Below are 17,506 nucleotides of genomic sequence, written 5' to 3'. Positions count from 1 at the left end.
ATTACATCAAGAGTAGGATCTTTAACCGTCATACAATGTGTTGGCGTCGGGACTATTGTCTTTGTCATGTCGGATGTTTGAGTTTGAGCAGTCTGTTTAGCTGTTCTGTCGGCTAGATCATTGCCTTGAGAAATGACATCAGTAACTTTCGTATGAGCTTTGCATTTCATAATTGATATTGCAGTGGGTAGATGTATTGCATCTAATAAGGCATGAATGAGGGGTCCGTGCTGAATGTGGGCACCGTGGGAAGTTAAATAACCTCTCTCTCGCCACAGCACGCCGAAGTCATGTACAACTCCGAATGCATAACGTGAATCAGTGTATATGTTGACTTTTTTATTTGTGGCTTGAATACAGGCTTGGGTCAGAGCGATGAGCTCTGCGGCTTGGGCTGACAAGGTATTTATACAATTTGTTTCAATGATTTCAGTATCTGTTGTGACTGCGTAAGCGGCCACTAAGTCTCCTGTACTTGCTCTCATACATGAACCATCTACATACAACGTCAGGTCTGGGTCTGACAATGGGACATCGGTTAAGTCTTGTCTGGGTTTCGTCGTTATTGTAATAACTTCAATACAGTCATGGGCTAGTGGGTCTGTTCCGTTTACAGGTAAAAGTGTGGCAGGATTCAATGTGTTACAGCGTCTGATTTCTATATGTGGCTGAAACAATGTTAATTCGTACCCTGTAAGTCGCGCTATAGTCAATTGTTGTGTTTGCGTTCTATTTACAAGAACCTCCACTGCATGTGGTACTTGTACTGTCAATGGATGTCCTAACACTATGGCATCGCTTTGTCTGATTGCTAAAGCTGTTGCTGCCACTGATTTCAGGCACGCAGGCAAAGCCTGAGCTACGGGATCTAATGTACTAGAAAAATAAGCACATGGTTTGTGTGCTCCTGCTTGTTCCTGTGTGAGTACTGACAAGGCAGTACCTTCGCGTTCTGTAACAAAAAGTGTAAACTGTTTACTGTAACATGGCGTTGCTAAGACAGGTGCTTGACATAAAGCTTTCTTTAAGCTTTCAAAAGCTTGTGTATGTTCCTGAGTCCAAGGGAGAACAGTCGATGTGGCTGCCTCCTGTGTTGTCAACTGAATGAGTGGTTTTGCTAGAAATGCATACTGAGGGATCCACTGCCTACAATATGAAGTGAGGCCTATGAAAACCCGTACCTCCTTTTGTGTCTTGGGTATTGGCATGTTAGCTATTAACTGAATGCGGTCGGGTGTAAGCTGCCTTCCCTCCTTGGACAGCGAGTGTCCAAGATAAACAACTCGCTGGACACAGAATTGCAGCTTAGAAGGGGACACCTTGTGCCCCTTTTCGGCTAGAAATTGTAAAACTGTCAGTGATGCTTTCTCACATTCTGGTTCGCTTCTAGCGGTGATCAGCAGATCATCGACATATTGAAGCAGAGCAGTGTTAACTGGCATATGGATACTGTCGAGTTCTCGTTTCAGTGCTTGGCTATAGATGCTGGGGCTTTCTGTAAATCCTTGAGGTGCGCGGGAGAATTTAAAGCTACGTCCATTTAAACTAAATCCGAACAAATATTGGCTTTCCGGATCTATTGGGACGCTGAAAAAGGCATTCTTGAGATCAATTACAGTAAAGAATGTTGCTTCGGAATCAATAGCTGTTAGTAATGACGAGATATCTGGGACCACAGGGAATTGTGGCACAATGCATTTGTTTAATTCGCGCAGATCAATAACCAATCGATATACTGGCGGGGCCTTCGGATCTGTTCGTTTAAGAATCGGAATTATCGGTGAATTACATACATTGGAGTCTGTTTCCACAACCACTCCTTGGGCAATGAGCTCGTCAATGATTTGCAGTAAAGCCACTACAGCATCTGGTGGTAACTTGTATTGTCGCATTCGTGGTAGTACCACTCCTGCCTTTAGTGTGACTCGATATGGTGTAATATTCATGCAACCAACATCAGTAGGGCCTTGTGCCCATAGATGTATAGGTAAAGTCTGCAGTCGGGGATCCATGTCTCTAGACACATAGTGACCTTTAAAATCACGTAAAAACAATCTTACTCCTTCCGGAGAACAACATATTATAGCTCCTAGAGCTTTCAGTGTTTTTATTCCTAACAAGTTTTCTGGACATGATTTAGTAAGCAATAAATCTGTAGTTCGGGTCAAAGGTCCTATCGTAAGTGGAAGAGGCTGTGACACTTCATTAACAATAGGTTTTCCTGAAAAACCAAGGGAAATATTTTGTGAGCCTGAGAGGGGTGCCCCTGGAACCTCACTACGTTTTATAGTTGTTCGACTTGCCCCTGTATCGAGTAAAAATTTTCTGTCTTGGCCTAATAATTCACTATGTACATAAGGTCCTTCTTGGTCTACAGGGACCTCGATAAGGGGTAAGTCAACTTCCCTCTCTAGGCTTGTTCATGCGTATCGTTGATAATCAGGATAGTCGTACTGTGCGGTCTGGTACAGTTGTCGTGTCGTGGTTTGTGTGGCAGCAACAGGCAGCGCTGGTGCAGCTGGCACAAACTGTATAGACTGTGGTGGAGCTGGCATGGACTGTGCATGCTGCGGGGCTCCTTGTTCATTCTGATCCTGTCTAGGTGGCCGTGGTCTTTCTTTTGTATTACCTATGGCGATATTATGTTTCAAAACTGGACAATCGTGTACGTAATGACCTGGCTTTTTACAATAGTTGCATGTCCCTTTTACAGGTCCTGATGAATCACCGGAATGTGTCGTACCCTTTTTATGTCCTTCAGCTGGAACTGTCTGGGAGACTAGCATTTTCATTTTTGTGTCTTTCATGCGTCTTTGTTCATGTTCTTGTTCCTCTCTAATTCTATTGTGATGGTACTGTAACATTTGTAACATTTGTGATGGAGTGTTACCTTGCCAGGTACTCTCGAATTTTAATACTCTATTCTTCACTTGAGGCAAGGCATTTTCTACTAATTTTGTCACAAACAGGTGTGGGTATGATTCGCTACTTGCTTTTATGCCACTATTTATACCAAAACATTTTTCAAATCGGGCATAGAAATCACTAGTGTCTTCATCTTGCTTCTGTTTACAGGCTGAAATTGTACCCCAATCTTCCTTTTTCGTAGTTAATAAACGTGGCAGTACCTGTACTAGTAAACCTGGTAGTGCTTTAGTTTTATCCCCAAGCCCTGCTCCTGCAGTTCGGGCCTTTTCTTCTGCTTCTAATGCTGACCATTCTATCTTTTGGTCTCCTACCTCCCACTCTTTTTCCCTGAGTTTTTCATAAATGCCAGCAGGCATTAATACTTTTAATATTGTCATAATGTCGGGATAGGTATACTCTCCCATGAGTAACATGTCTTTAATTTCTCGGTGGAAACCCGCTGGGTCTTTGTCATGACTGGGTACCACTTTCTTCATTTCTAACAATTCTATTTTCGATATGGGCGTATATACAAATACGCGTTTAAACTCATTGTCCTCGCCTTTTATTGGGTGCACTTCTCGTAAGGGATTCTGTCTGTCCATGTAATACGTGGTTCTTTCCTTAATGGGCAGTGAGACATGTTCTGAGCATACAAAAAGAATGTACTGCTTTCTTGATTCTAGTATTTCTTTAATTAATTTAGTACCTGAACCTCTCCATCTATTCATGAGTAATTCAGTCAATATATCAGGCAAGGGACCAGGGTCCGAATGCTGACTCTGATATAGTATAAGGAGTTGTTGAATCATATAAATCCCAGCCAAACGCTGTTTATCTGGGGTGAGATTCAAAAATGTGCGTGCTACTGTATCATCACCATACTTTCCGGGACTGTCAACCCAATGGACAGCTGACCTGGCTAATTCTTGTTCGTCCATAGAATCGAGAAAATGATAACCCCTTCGTTCTCGGAGTAATTTGTCAGCGGCTTGGAACGAATGCTCATTAGACCTTATATTAATTATAGGTGTTTGGAAATTCCTGTTATTATCTGGACATATCGGACGTATCGGGTCAATAAGACATCTATTACTATTACAAGATCTTCCTCTACCTACATAAGCTATGGTGTCTGACTGTCCTGTGGGCAGTCCTGATCCTTCCTCCTCGCCTTGTTCGAACTGGTCTACCGCTAATCTTTCTTCGTGTAGGCGTTCTATTTCTTTACGGATCTTTCGGCACATGGCTATTATACAATTTTGCTTATCATGTCTCCCTTCTGATATATTCTGGCTCCATCTGGTAAGAATTTGCATTGCTTCCGGGTCTACCCCCGGTCGGTCTTGATTTCTGATCACACAATTTATAAGGAAACGTAACAGTTCCCCCTGTATCTCCACTTTCTGGTATTCCATAGCTCTGTTAATACATTCTGAATCTCGCCCTGTTTGAACAAAATGATATATATTATCTAGATGCGCAGTCATTCCTGGTAACTTCCCTAAATACACCGCGGCTCGTCTGATACGTAATGATGCCAGGGTCATTTCGTCCTCTTTGCCGGGCACAGGGTCATATCTACAATCTATAAGAAGTTCCTTAAGCGTACGGGCATTTATGAGTTTGGGGGTACGTGAATGTGCTGACTCTGGAAAGGTAAGTTTATTTATTCTGGGTGGCGTAGAAAAAATGTTGGTAGCACCTCCCGTAGCCCCGTCTGTGGTATCGGGCGTGAAAGGATTCGTTGAACGCGATACAGCAACTATAGGTGTGGACACGGCTATAGAAGTAGCTGTAGGAATAGATGTAGAAACAGATGTGCTTGCCGGAACTTGTGTCAGGATTTGTTGCTGTAGAGGTACAGATACTGGATCTTGGCGTTGAACCTCCCTGGCAGGCGGTCTATGTGGGGCGGAATTAGCATACTCGGGAGCTGCGTCATCTAAATATGAGGAAAGAAAAACGTCTTCTGCGGTTCTAGGATGCCCCTTAGGATGTGCTTTTATTGGAAACAATGGGGGTGGCAAGTCTTTTGGTATCTCCGGAGTAGCCTTAGGTAATCCTTCGGCCAGAAGGGGATACATACCATTCATAAGGGCATTTCTTTGTCTGTCTACTTGTTCTGATTTCACTCGGGTACCTTCTTCAATTAATAGATTTTCTCGGACTTTATTTGAATTCTCTCTATTTTTCTCTTCCTGTGGGAGTGCTTTTTCTGTACGTCTATGAGATTCTTTACGCCATAACTCAATGGCGTCTTTCTGTGACTGTCTGACTTTCCTTTTCCATAACTCTTCCTCTACTTTCATGATGCACTCTGCATCCCAGGTCCCAGCTGCGGGCCACCTCTGACTTTCTGGTAATTCCTTGGTGTAGTCTACCCATAAATCAAGAAATAATATAGCGTCTAAGCCATGTTTATGATACATGAAGTACCCTGGAGTGTCCCTAGGAGGAATAGGAACGGCTTCTTCGAGTACCCCTTTTCTTGTTGTGATCTGTCTTAGTTTCGAAAAGAGCGGCATATTGAGAACTGATCTGATACTTGATTTTGAACAAACTTAATACAGTAAACACGATAATGAACAGTCATTCACACCACAATATGCAGAACGTACTTAAAACATTTAACATTTAACATTTAACTGAGCAACAATGATGATGATGGTCTAAGGAAAACTTAATCACTAAACATAATACTCGACATTAACTGAATTATTCTGAATTTATATACTTGATATACTAGATATACTGCTAAACAGTACAGATACACTGCTGAAACAGTGCAGACCGGATTTGTGTACCCAAACCCGTCTTGACCGGCACAACCTATGTGCACGTCAGAACGCCTCCCCAGTAATGGTACTCACCGGGTAGCTCGGAAACGGAAGGCCTCGGAAACTGAACTGAACTTGAACCGGACTGGACTCGACTCGAACACTTCGGAAACTGGACTCGACTCGGGACTTCGGAAACTGGTGGGCCTCTGTATACCTCGGATCTTGCTCTCTCAGCTAGGCTCTGGTCGGGATACTTCGCACTTCTCACCGCCTCGTCTGGGTGTTGATCGCAGCCTCAGTCGCCCCCGCTTGACCGGAGGGAGATACAGGAAATCCTGCTGGTACGCGTTGTTGTCCGTCCAGCTGTGGCAGGAGACCGGGCCTGCAACTCACCGCCGGCGCGTGAGATGAGAAAGTGTCCCTATTCGGGCGCCATTCATGTGGTAAATAATTTAATTACCGGGACTTAATTTGATACAGAAAACTTAATAAAATAGCTCAGTAAATAAGAGGCAGAATCCGTGGTATTAGAGGTTCGGAATGGGCTTTATTCCAATGGTCGATTATAATCGGTTGCTCCAAGTTCCATCACCACGAAGGTTCAGGAAGTGAAGTACATACGTTATTGACAATCAATCACTTTTATACAATAGGCATTACAGTGAAGCAAATACAAGAGGCGTAACAATTGATAGTGTGGATAATATATTCGTGCGTAGCAAAAATAGGCGTAACTGGGAGTGATGAAAGAACGTCATTAGATGTGATGTCATAATAGGGTGGTTCTATGAAAGAATTTCGCAATGTCAGCAGAAATACTTGGCAGAAATGCGCGCGCAGCAGCATGACGTGTAATTGACGTGCAACTAGGGGGTGAAGGGGACTTGACATTTAGCTTTACATGTGGCGACAGAAGTCTGGAGGGTCAAGTCAACCTAATCCCAAATCATATCTAACATCCCATGTTTAAAGAACTATGTTATCCAAAAGAGAGGTCTCTTCGAGTAGAATCTTATTCTATACTGACTATACTGACTGTTAGTGCGTGTACAAGCGTCTAAGTGTCTACACTAGATGCGAGGGCGGAAATCTTCCATAGCAATAGGGCTATGAATTACTTGCATAAAGACAGAGAAGCCGGGCCTTTGCTCGGTAGCTGGAAGAATGTTTACTTAAACTGCTAGACAGGAATGCATTGGGCAGGGAACGGAGCAGATAATTTCGAAGGTGAAATACAGTTTTTGGCAGAGAATAGGCTGATGTCAGGCTTCGTGAGCCGCGCAGAGAATGAGACAAAGTTCATGGTCACAGATGCAGGCTCAGACTGGAGCTTTCAGAGGCAGAAGGCAAGAAGAGTTTGATGACAAAATCAGGGCCTACTTGCCTGGACTGTAAAATGGCATAAATGAACCATATAAAGCCGGTGGCCTTTCATACTTAGGAATGGAATATCCGGCCTATTCATGGCGGATCTGACAGAGGACATGTTGACGGTGGACGCACATGTGTTTGCGTCTTCATAACTGGAACTGGAGAGAACATACATGTACTTGTGATTCATACATGAAACCGTTGGGGTCCAAGATAGGGGACATAACTGATCAGAAAAATCCATATTTCCACAAGCCTCCCCTTCTTAGCTAAGGTGACGGAGAAAGCCATGAACCAGCAGCTTTCAGAATACGTAGAGAAACATCAGCTGCTGGATGACACACAGTTTGGCTTTCGAAAATATCACGGAACCGAAACCGCCCTTCTCAAGGCAGCGGACGACATTAGAATTGTCCGTGACCAGGGAGGGACAGCACTACTTGTACTGCTAGACCTCTCGGCGGCCTTCGACACGGTCGACCATAAGATCTTAGTAGACCGTGTCGGACGGATGGGAATTCTTCACACTGCGAGAGATCTGCTCTCCTCCTTCCTGGCCAACAGAACACAAGTAGTCACACTGGGGCCATATCAATCAACCAAGCGTTCACTTCCTTGTGGGGTTCCTCAAGGCTCCTCCCAAGTCCGACAATTTTCAACATCTATGTGTCGGACCTTGCGGGTGTGATCAAAGCATTCGGGATGGGCCTAACCTCATATGCTGATGATACGCAACTAGTGTTGGCCATTAAAGGTGACGGGCAGGAGGTGGCAGAACGCTTTAAAAATGGTATGGTAGCAATCGTAGAGTGGATGACAGACAACTGTCTGAAACTTAATTCCGACAAAACGGAGGTGCTCATTTTTGGTTCTCTTTCCCCGAGCTGGCCTACATCTTGGTGGCCGCCAGCCTTTGGTACTCCCCCTAGTCCGACCCTCAAGGTCAGGAATCTAGGAGTTATTTTTGACAACCAGCTTAACTTCATGGCACATGCAAATAAGGTAGCAGCCACTGCCCGTCACAAACTCCGAATGATAAGGAAAATCATTCCTTTTCTGCCTGACACTGCCGCTAAAACTTTGGTCAGTTCTTTAGTTCTTTCATCATTAGACTACTGTAACTCACTTTTTCTCAATGCCCAAGTCAGGGTAACAAAAAAATTGCAGACAATACAAAATGCATCAGCACGTCTTCTGTCCAGAACACCCAAGTTTGCACCTATCACTGACACCATAAGAACTTTTCACTGGTTGACCATCCAAAACAGGATTAAGTTCAAGTCACTTTGTATAATTTACAAGGCGCTTCACGATCAGGGACCACGCCTCCTTAAGGACAAGCTTACACCTTATAGACCATCCAGACAGCTTCGTTCTACTAACCTGAACCAACTAGTGGTTCCACGCTCCAAAACAGTGTCATGGGGTGACCGTCGGTTTCTAGTCGCCGCCCCAAAGATATGGAACACTTTGCCTTATCACATTAGAACCTGCCCCTCACTTTTACAGTTTCGTAAGAAGCTGAAAACCTGGCTGTTTAATCAGTGATAGTATTCCTATCTCCCAATGTTTCCCATGCTTCGGTAAGAGACAGCTGCTAAGGTCTAGCGCCGAGACGCCTACGGGTATTCGTTCGCGCTTAACAAATGTCAAAAATAAATAAATAAATAAATACATGGCCAAACAACGATGCTCCTATTTAGAAACCAACTGTCTACTAGATGGTGCCTGAAATAGGTTTTCTCCAGGAAAAGGAAAATGACCTAGAAATGGTTGCTACCCTAGATGACTTGCAGCTAGTAGACGACGGAAACAGCATCTATGCTCTAATATTATTTGATCTGTTAGCAGCGTTCAACACTGTCATAACAACTTGCTTAAGAACAAATGACTGGCACCAAGGGAAATGTAGATAAATGGTTTACCTCCTTCTTGCCCAATTGCTCTAAAAAGATATTGCTGGGTCCTTATTTGTCAAAACAGTTCTCCCGGTAATATTGGTTCTCTCGGGGATATGCACTTTCCCCCATCAATTTAATCTATATTGTTCAGTCACTTTTTACCTATGCAACTGTTATTGTGTCTGACTCCAAAAATAGCCTCTCTATTAAGACTTGTATGGTGGAAGTAAACGTCATGATGGATAATCACTCATGCAAAATGAACTAGGGTATCACTGGGGGCCTACTAACTGGATATCATCTAACATCATGGAATGATTCTCCTTGGCCCTCAAGTATTGGCGATTGTGCCTCCTCTGTTAATGCCTTTAAAAGACTATGGGTTGAAGTTGTTTCCAGTCTTCAAATGACAAATGACATCCCAAGTCCTTTATGTTGCCACTTTATGTTCCTTTCAAATGCACTGTATTAAAAATATTGCAAAACTGCTACCCTTCAATAGCAATTTTACAGTGGTCTGATTCTTGATTGAATCAAGGTTGGACTACCATTATGTTCAGTTATCCTATGTTATGTAATGTGTAGTTGTATTGTGAAGAACTCCCCTGGGAGGGCGCCCTGACACTGAAGGAGTAGCTGTATGGGAAGAGCCAGGACCGGTGGTAGGTAAAGAGCTAAGTTATCAGTTTTTTGCTGAGTTCAAGAACTGAGGAGGAGGATCAGGTCAATCGAGGTTTTAGGAATGAAGCAAGAGAAGGCACAAACACTGGATCTGTTTCTGCGTCTGCAGGGTGTGTGTGCGAGTAGGAGTCCAGGTGAACAGAGGTATTGGATAGGTTTGTGAAAGTTTTTGTGATTGTTGAGATGTGTGGTGCAAATGTTGTGTAAGGCTTTGTATGTATGGATGAGGATTTGGAAGAGCGCTCATTTGTGGATTAGGAGCTAGTGGAGCTCTTTGAGGTGTAGGGTGATGTGAGTGCAAGGGTGTAGGCTGAGGGCGAGCTTGGCTGCTGAGTTTTGTATGGTCTGGAGTCTTCTCTTCAGTAGGGGTGGGCAGAATTTCTAATGATGATGAATTGGGTGACAGTTCTGGGAGTGCTGGTGTGGAACCATTAGAAGATTTTGTTAAGCATCTTGCATGTGTGAATGTAGGATATAGAGACTGCATTAACTTGGTTGGTTGTAGTGAGTTGGTTGTCGATTACTATTCCAGGATTTTTTGCATGGGTTTCCGGATGGGGTGTTGGTCTGAGTTTTTCAGGCCACCAGGTGGGGTCCTAGCACAAGGTGTCTTCGCAGAAGATTATTACTTCTGTCTTGTCTGTGTTGATCTTGAAGCAGATGATTTTCATCCATCTGACAACTTCAGTCATACAACTAGACAAATGGCTCCAAGTGTTTGGCGTCTTGTCGGAGAGTATAAACTGGGTGCCATCAGCATAGGCTATGATGTTGATTTTGTGTGTGTCATGTAGGCACTGATCAGGGTGGGGCTGAGTCAAGATCCTTGTGGAACTCAACCGATGAGATTTTGCGGAGTCTGAGGTGAAGGGGGCCTGACTGACTTGTCCAACTTGTTTATTTAGAAATCCAAGTTTTGATCTTACATTGTCTTCTACTCATTCAAATCAAGCAATGCACCTTGTTCTAGGTCTGCCCAAAAAGTAATACTAGGAACATGCTTTGCATTGTACACTGGTTGTCTATCCAGCAGCTCATGATCTTTAAAGCTGTATGCTTGCCACACTAATTCTTCTAGAAACACCTTCTGGATTTCCTATGCCATAAAATGGTCAAGTACAATCTGTCTAAAATTATCCTCTCTCCCAGCAATCTTTTTCTTGCCAAACCTCATTGAAAATTGTCCAGACTGGGTGGCAGAGTATTTTCACTTTGGTTCACTCCCTGCAGAATGCTCTACCTGTTGATCAGTGATCAGTTACTTCTCACACTCACATGGGTAACCTTTTGACATCCTGTTAGTAAGATTTTGCATCATAAAATCACACTCAATAGATACATTTAACACATTGCATCTGAAAAGATCCCAGGAAGGTGTATATTGTTGGACCTTTACCTTTATGACTATATAGTCACCATTATGGTTGATTCACAAAAGATGCCTTTTCATTGGACGTACTTCCTACAATTAGAATTCAGGAATTCAGATCCAAGGGTTCACACAAAAGGACAAATAATTGTTTAGGACCTAAGAGTGTGTAAATATATGTTTTAAAATATTTATCTGTAAACAGAATTTGAATAAAATGTATGTATAGCTTAAACATTGTACATAATACACTGTTCATATCTTCTCTATCCTAAATGGATTCATTAGTTCAGCCATAAACTAAACTTCACCTCTAATGAATACATCATAAACTATATCGAACTTTCTTCACCCACAGTAACCCTTTTGTGAGCATTATACCTGTGGGCATCATGGTTAAAATCAATTCCTAAAAATACAAAATATAGTGAAAAGGAGCAGGAGCTGCTTGTATAGGGGAGTAGTAAAAGTAGAGCAAATTTGGGCATATGCCCATAAGATATGGGTAGTAGATTTAGCAAAGCATTGTAGATACATTTAATAGTATAGCTGTGATAAACATGGATTGCAAAGATACAAAAAAGAAGTGGGATGACCGCAAATGGCGCATGAAAGCAAAAATGCTGGAACATAGCATAGATACTGGAATCAGTCCATTAGTACCACTGATCCTCTCCAAATTGAAGCAGTGGCTACTTTAAGAACAGAGGATGCATTAATAACCTTGATGGGAGACAAGGGGACTGTGTGCCACGTAAGTAACCAAAATGTGTTTTTGTTAAATTTTAAAATGTATTTGACGTCTAACTAATTTATCATCAAATTACTTGCATTAAATTATTGTAAATCTTTGGTTGCTTTCCATCTGACCAAGAATCGACAAAAGAAGATACAGATAAACTATGGGGTCAATAAGGTGTCCACAAGAGGGGCAGGAATTGGACATGAGTGAGATGCAGAGGTAAAACTGAGGTTATTATTCTTCCGGATAACCACTCAAGCGTATAAATAAAAGACACAAACTAAAGGCAATTAATAGGTTGAAAATTAGGTAAAATATTAGAGCGTGATAGACAACCTATAACTTCTTTAAAGAATAAGACTTCTGTGCTGTGGTATCATACAGAACATTGTTGTCATTATCTGAAATAAATATTGGGTCCTGACTATAATTTACAAAAATACCACCCTATTGGAGTTAATTATAGGAGGGCTAACACATGAGTGGGCAATATTTGGTAAGTGATATTTACAACACAATATTTAGTTCAGATGGCATTACTTTAGATTATATTCTGAAATACAACCAAAGTGCATGCAATCAAAGCCCATATTTTTTCAACAAAGTTTCCATACATAAAATTCTATCAACAAAAATACCGCAAAAATTGAAGTTTTAGAACAGAATACTCAGTGCTTAATTTGAGCTGGTGCTTTCCGGTGCTCAGCACCAGCAATTAATTGGTTTACTGTGCTCGGCACCCGCACCAAATTCTCAACACAATACTTGGAACTGTCCACCACATGGTAGCGCTGCTCATCTTCTTTGGAGATGAGCAGAACAATGGTAGTTTAGGGCCGCAATATACATTAAAATTGCTAATACCTGCCTCCCCAGCCCTTCCTTCAGCTTTGGGGACCTGGAATAATCTGAACTGGCGCATTTATATGCGAGAGAGATGGTTAGTATTTGTTTTGGCAGCAATGACAAGGGCGATGGGTGGTGCAAGCTGCAGTGGGCTCCTGGCCAGAGCCCTGGCACTTAAAATTTTACAAAAATAAGCACTGAGAATACTGCTCTTTACCTGTCCTGGTTAGCCTGAATGATGCTTGCACTAAACCCGGGCAGTGAACTCTGCAACATTCGTGGAGATTGTGGTGTTTTTCACACTCCGAGCTGCTCTCAGAGTTCCAAAATCCAGAGTTTTTTCCTTGCTCGCGCTCTCCAACGGTAAGTTGGCAAGCAAGTGAAAAGCGGAACTCAGCGGAGGTGGTGGAGTTTTTTTGTCACTTCGCTTTGTTCTGCATAGCGGAACTCTGCGAACTCCGCCCAGGCTTGGCTTGCACATGAAAGAGTGGTGTATACATTGTTTAACGGGGAAGTCATAATTAAAAATTCCAGTCACAGTGAGACCACACACAAACAATGCTTAGACTGAATTAGGAAAACTTGCATGTAGTGATAATTTGCAGTGTAGTTGCTTGTCGCAGGTGTGAGAAGACCCTCAGAAGCAGGTTCAAGTCACAACTAGTGTAGAATATGTATCTCTACTAAGCAAAGCTGCAGCCATTGAAATTTCACATTCAACACCAGTCAGGTGCTCACTCAGGACAGTTAAGTCTCAGTGCAGTCTTATAAATGGCAAAACACAAAAACAGTTGTGTTTTGTGACATACATCCAAGCTACAGGCATTTAATCATATTAATTAAGGTACAGACTGAGATCCTATTTCCGGATTCCTTTGGGGTAGCCCGCCCCTTCGGCGCATTCTGCATCGGCCTTAGCTAGTGTGGTAGGACGGCTCTATCGAGCGCCAAACCAGCGGACTTCCAGGCATGTTTTCTAGTCGAGCAAGAGTCCCGAGACAGAGCATTCTCACAAGCTTCTTCTGTATAGCGCTTGCCAAGCTGTATTGTATTTATAGCTCCCGCTGATCTTTCAGGCGCGCTATGGAACCTTGAGCTCATCCTCCTTTGGCAGGCTTCCGTTTACGGAAACCATCAGCCTGCCATGATGTACACGAGGCTGCCTTTCATTTCAAAGATAGACGATACCATAGAGCTCATTAACGCACTGAGTGGAATTCTTTCCATTTCCAGTCTGCATTCACGAACATCTGCAACCTTCAACCTTGCCCTTTATATTATTCATCTTCAGACACATCGGATTCATCATGTATAGCCTATACGTTATCCTGTACGTTTTCATCATTTCAAGACTTCCTTAATGTCCAGGCCCCTTGAACTCCTGAAACATATGTGTTTTACGCCCTGAAGAAGGTGACACCCCAACTAAGAGGTGATAGCACCGGGGTGCCGCTCGTAGGCGCGGACTTTGTTTTTTTTTAATTATTTTACCTGCCATCTCATCGAGGATCTCTTGGGAAACTTTGCATAGCGCTGACATTCCTGGAGGCTGCTGCTGTTGCTGGGATTGCGAGGCCCAGGGTGCCCTGCCTCGTAATTGCTCACCGAACCTGGTGCTTATTCCCGGCCCCTCCTCCTTCCGCTATACAACCCACGCCTACTAGCGCGCGAGCGGGATGCGAGCCCGGGCAAAGGGCGGGCCCGTCTGAGCCCGTCCGAGTACGGCAGAGGACGGGACGGGGCATAACCCCTGGCTCTATGGTTTTGTGGGTCCTTACTTGTTTCTCCATGTCATCGATGTTCTGTACTGTACAGAGTTCTGCTTGTAATATTTGCCTGTAACGCCTTTAGGAATCCTGCCCCTCTCTGTGCACCTACATCGCTGGATCACTGGCTATGGCAACTGCAGGCTCGGGGAAGGGGAGGAAGTCCCTCACTGGGTCTGGAGTTGTTGGTACACTGGATAATTTTATTATAAGGGCTACCTCAGTTCTACAGAGGGAAATCGAGCTAACGGAAAAAAGGCTCTCGCTGGACCAAGTTTTTACTAAACGGTCTTCACTGGGGAACATTGCTTTAGTGCAGTCACCTATAAATCTTTGTACTGCTAGTCAAGTACCAGTTCCCAATTGCCAAGACAGCCTATCCTCAGCTGTAAATTCTAGTACCAACTGCCTATTTGAGCACGGAGAGTCTACTGACCAAGATCCCTCCACACCTATAACCTCTGTCGGGACAACCAGATCTGGCTTACCAATTCGCTTAGAAGCATCTAACGCCAACCCGATACAGCAGGATGCTAGACGTAAGCGAAGAGGCACAGCCCTGCCCAACAAAAGATCGAAAATTTCTAAACGGGCAAAATCAGGTGCTTTAGACTGTGCAGTTAATACAGATTCTGTCAACCTGGTGACTCAAAGCACTGAGTGTGCTCTGGGTGTGGAGCTTGGAGGAGAATTTTGGACCAAATTGGAACAGCTACACACTGCAACATGCCTCGCTTTGTACAACAGACTTGATTTAATTGATAAAAAAACTCTCTGCTTTTGAACTATTGTTTGTTGCTCCTTCGGGGGCTAAGGAGCTAAATGAGCGGGAGGGCGTTAACACTGACTTTCTTTTACCTGCTAAAGATCCAGTCGGACCAAATGTCTCTGTACCCAAATTACCTAACATAAGGCCAGAATTATCAGGTCAATCCTCCTTGCAGTGCGATAGACCAGGCACCATCGCTCAAATAGCACCACATGGCCCAACTACACAAGCCTTAATAGAGAATACATTAAGTAAGGGAAACCATGTTACCATTAACCCCCCCAGTTGATTTGGGGAACCTTGATCCTCCTCAAAATATTCTTAGTCGCTCAAACCCAGACACTTTAACTACACCAAAGTTGGCTTGTCTGGATTTGCCTCCTGAATCAGCTCCTTATGTGGTGGTCCTAACGGGGGTCCCTTCTTTAACCCAGGGTACAAGGGAGGACTTTAGTATGCTTAAAAATAAGTGTATTCACTGGCTGAACTGCCATAAACCCCTTCCCAATCGCTGCAGGAGTGAAATTCTTTTCGCAAGACGGTTAGAGTGGGCGGGTCCTAGAACTAAAGATATACAGGGTGACTGCGTTGTAATTAATTTTAGAGATTTTAGAACAGCCAGATTTATCTGTAACACGCAGTCACGTAATTTTGGCAGTTCTGAAGCAACCATAAAGGCCCTCCCTCTTACCTACTTTTACCTGGGTCCCTCTTTTTCTGGTCGCGAAGATCCCTGGGGAGGTGGCGTGGATGGTTTGGGGAGGATACAGGCTGGTTTTCCATCCATTGGGACCCAATCTAACAATCATTTTTGCCCACCCACTCTTGAAACATTCCACCATATTAACAGATACAGTGCTCTGGATCAGGTGGATTGACGTCTGGCCCCCTCTGTTGTTACCACCTTGACTAAGGAGCAGAAAGGGCTACATAACACCAAGGTTGGTGGGGGGGATGACCATCCACAGTTTGTGTTACCCGCCCCACCGTCCAGCCCAAATTCCAAGAAAGATCGACCTTTGGAATGTTTCTCAGCACTTTTGGAAGATCTACCTCCATTGACACTATTGGGTGGGCTGGGGCACGAACACGACCGGGAAAATTTGGGTAGGGAAAGTATTTCCCCAAGTAACCTGTCCACTAACGGAGAGTCTAAGACTGATATTAATCTAATTTCTTGGAATGTAGCGGGATTAAAGAATAAACTGATTTGCGAAGAGTGGGGCAATTTTATAGACACCTTTGATATTTGTCTATTGCAAGAGACATGGGCTCTGGAAAATTTTCAATGGGCGGGGTTTGTTTCTTTTGATATTCTTGCACTATCAAGTGGTAGGGGGAGACCTTCTGGAGGCCTCAGCACCTGGGTTGCAATCCACCTGGGTGCCATAGCTAGGCAACTTCAAACGGGTTCTGATGACATTCAATGTGTCCTATCAGATCTGCCCGGAAATAACCATCTAGCCCTTCTGAATGTGTATTCAAGACCCTCTCCAGGTGGAAGGGAATCCAAGGTGATTTCAACTTTGAATGATTTTATTCTGACTTTAGATCCAGATTACTCTGTTGTAGTAGGTGGCGATTTCAATTGCCAATATGAGCCGCTAAGTCTGCTAGACCACAACGACCCTGTGGCGGAAGATATACATCGGAATATACCTGAGCCTTTGATTCCTACGGTCAAAGCCTGGACCCCACTAGTGCTACAAATCCTCGCTCTTAATTTTTCTTTATCTCTGAGGGCCTGCAATGGCAGATTCAAATCAGATCATCCTGGACAAACTACCTTTAACAGAACAGGACAAATGTCGATTTTGGATTACATTCTCATCGAAATAAAATCCTGGGATAAGGTGCTTGATTTTAGGGTGATAGTTCGCTATGATAGCGATCACAACGCCCTCACTGTGAAACTTAAATCTGGAAGTTGGGGACTCACAAGTTATGGCACTGCAGTACCCATATCTCCCCAACCCCTAATACTGCTTAATAACAGACGCAGAGTTAGGTGGCCTAGCATTCTTGCTTGTCCAGAGAAACTGGCAGAAACTTATAGATTGGCATTACCTTGCCTTAATGAAATGGCTGAAGCAGTGTTAAATTGCTCTACTACTGAGAGCACATCCAGCCCTGTCACAATTCATGGCCAGCTAGCAAGTCAACTCCTCGACGTCTTTTCCCGGGTAGAGCCCATAAGGCCCCATGTGGCTAACAAACAATCGTGGTATACTCCCGAGTGTAGGAAACTAAAAGGTGAGTTAATCCTGGCAATTAAAGCCAAGGATAAAACTAGAATTAAACTATCTCGGGCACAGTATAAGTTGTTGATCCACAGGGCAAGGAAGTCTTGGGAAGACGATAAGTGGGAGGA

Source organism: Triturus cristatus, chromosome 8 (assembly GCF_964204655.1).
Source record: "Triturus cristatus chromosome 8, aTriCri1.1, whole genome shotgun sequence".
Lineage (NCBI taxonomy): Eukaryota > Metazoa > Chordata > Amphibia > Caudata > Salamandridae > Triturus > Triturus cristatus.
The sequence above is the reverse complement of the archived record's forward strand: the minus strand, read 5'-3'. Positions refer to the sequence as shown.